The sequence below is a fragment of the Dendrobates tinctorius genome, unplaced genomic scaffold, assembly GCF_039654945.1.
Source record: "Dendrobates tinctorius isolate UK_male_01 unplaced genomic scaffold, ASM3965494v1 ptg000110l, whole genome shotgun sequence".
In the NCBI taxonomy this organism is placed as follows: Eukaryota; Metazoa; Chordata; class Amphibia; order Anura; family Dendrobatidae; genus Dendrobates; species Dendrobates tinctorius.
Genome location: NW_027361778.1, coordinates 493,685 through 496,658, shown reverse-complemented (window position 1 = coordinate 496,658; position 2,974 = coordinate 493,685).

Genomic DNA, 2,974 nt, shown 5'->3' with positions numbered 1-2,974 from the left:
AATTTTAATCTCACTAGAGATTTGAGGATGCTGAACTAGTATCTCAGGGCCAGTAGAGATTACACCTCAATGTAACAGCCTGAAATTGGATGGTGTATGACAAGGTGGAGAGTATATTTATTATTGGTGCGATTTTGAATCTCACTATAGATTTGAGGAGGCTGAATTAGTATCTCAGGGCCAGTAGAAATTACACCTCAATGTAACAGGCTGAAATTGGATGGTGTATGACAAGGTGGAGGGTGTATATAGTATTGGTGAGAATTTGAATGGCACTATAGATTTGAGTACGCTGAACCAATATCTCAGGGCCAGTAGAGATTACATCTCAATGTAACAGGATGAAATTGGATGGTGTATGACAAGGTGGAGGGTGTATATAGTATTGGTGAGAATTTTAATCTCACTAGAGATTTGAGGATGCTGAACTAGTATCTCAGGGCCAGTAGAGATTACACCTCAATGTAACAGCCTGAAATTGGATGGTGTATGACAAGGTGGAGGGTGTATATAGTATTGGTGAGAATTTGAATCGCACTATAGATTTGAGGACGCTGAACTAGTATCTCAGGGCCAGTAGAGATTACATCTCAATGTAACAGGTTGAAATTGGATGGTGTATGACAAGGTGGAGGGTGTATATAGTATTGGTGAGAATTTGAATCTCACTAGAGATTTGAGGACGCTGAACTATTGTCTCAGGCCCAGTACAGATTACACCTCAATGTAACAGGCTGAAATTGAATGGTGTGTGGCAAGGCGAGGGTGTATATAGTATTGGTGAGAATTTGAATGTCACTAGAGATTTCAGGATGCTTAACTATTGTCTCAGGCCCAGTAGAGATTACACCTCAATGTAACAGGCTGAAATTGGATGTTGTGTGACAAGGTGGAGGGTGTATTTAGTATTGGTGAGAATTTGAATCTCACTATAGAATTTAGGACGCTGAACTAGTATCTCATTGCCAGTAGAGATTACACCTCAATGTAAAAGGCTGAAATTGGATGGTGTGTGGCAAGTTGGAGGGTGTATATAGTATTGGTGAGAATTTGAATCTCAGTAGAGAATTGAGGATGCTGAACTATTGTCTCAGGCCCAGTACAGATTACACCTCAATGTAACAGGCTGAAATTGGATAGTGTATGACAAGGTGGAGGATGTATATAGTATTGGTGAGAATTTGATTGTCACTAGAAATTTGAGGACGCTGAACCATTGTCTCAGGCCCAGTAGAGATTACACCTCAATGTAACAGGCTGAAATTGGATGGTGTATGACAAGGTGGAGGGTGTATATATTATTGGTGAGAATTTGAATCTCACTATAGATTTGAGGACACTTAACTATTGTCTCAGGCCCAGTAAAGATTACACCTCAATGTAACAGGCTGAAATTGGATGGCGTATGACAAGGTGGAGGGTGTATATAGTATTGGTGAGAATTTGAATCGGACTATAGATTTGAGGACGCTTAACTATTGTCGCAGGCCCAGTACAGATTACATCTCAATGTATCAGTCTGAAATTGAATGGTGTATGGCAAGGTGGAGGGTGTATATAGTATTGGTGAGAATTTGAATCTCACTAGAGATTTGAGGATGCTGAACTATTGTCTCAGGCCCTGTAGAGATTACACCTCAATGTAACAGGCTGAAATTGGATGGTGTTTGACAAGGTGGAGAGTATATTTATTATTGGTGAGAATTTGAATCTCACTATAGATTTGAGGAGGCTGAACTAGGATCTCAGGGCCAGTAGAGATTACACCACAGTGTAACAGGCTGAAATTGGATGGTGTATGACAAGGTGGAGGGTGTATATAGTATTGGTAAGAATTTGAATTTCACTAGAGATTTGAGGACGCTGAATTATTGTCTCAGGCACAGTAGAGATTACACCTCAATGTAACAGGCTGAAATTGGATGGCGTATGACAAGGTGGAGGGTATATATAGTATTGGTGAGAATTTGAATCGGACTATAGATTTGAGAACGCTGAACTAGTATCTCAGGGCCAGTAGAGATTACATCTCAATGTAACAGGCTGAAATTGAATGGTGTATGACAAGGTGGAGGGTGTATATAGTATTGGTGAGAATTTGAATCTCACTAGAGATTTGAGGATGCTGAAATATTGTCTCAGGCCCAGGAGAGATTACACCTCAATGTAACAGGCTGAAATTGGATGGTGTATGACAAGGTGGAGAGTATATTTATTATTGGTGAGAATTTGAATCTCACTATAGATTTGAGGAGGCTGAACTAGCATCTCAGGGCCAGTAGAGATTACACCTCAATGTAACAGGCTGAAATTGGATGGTGTATGACAAGGTGGAGGGTGTATATAGTATTGGTGAGAATTTGAATGGCACTATAGATTTCAGAATGCTGAACTAGTATCTCAGGGCCAGTAGAGATTACATCTCAATGTAACAGGCTGAAATTGGATGGTGTATGACAAGGTGGAGGGTGTATATAGTATTGGTGAGAATTTTAATCTCACTAGAGATTTGAGGATGCTGAACTAGTATCTCAGGGCCAGTAGAGATTACATCTCAATGTCACAAGCTGAAATTGGATGGTGTATGACAAGGTGGAGGGTGTATATAGTATTGGTGAGAATTTGAATCTCACTATAGATTTGAGGATGCTGAACTATTGTCTCAGGCCCAGTAGAGATTACACCTCAATGTAACAGCCTGAAATTGGATGGTGTATGACAATGTGGAGGGTGTATATAGTATTGGTGAGAATTTGAATCGCACTATAGATTTGAGGACGCTGAACTAGTATCTCAGGGCCAGTAGAGATTACATCTCAATGTAACAGGTTGAAATTGGATGGTGTATGACAAGGTAGAGGGTGTATATAGTATTGGTGAGAATTTGAATCTCACTAGAGATTTGAGGATGCTGAACTATTGTCTCAGGCCCAGTAGAGATTACACCTCAATGTAACAGGCTGAAATTGGATAG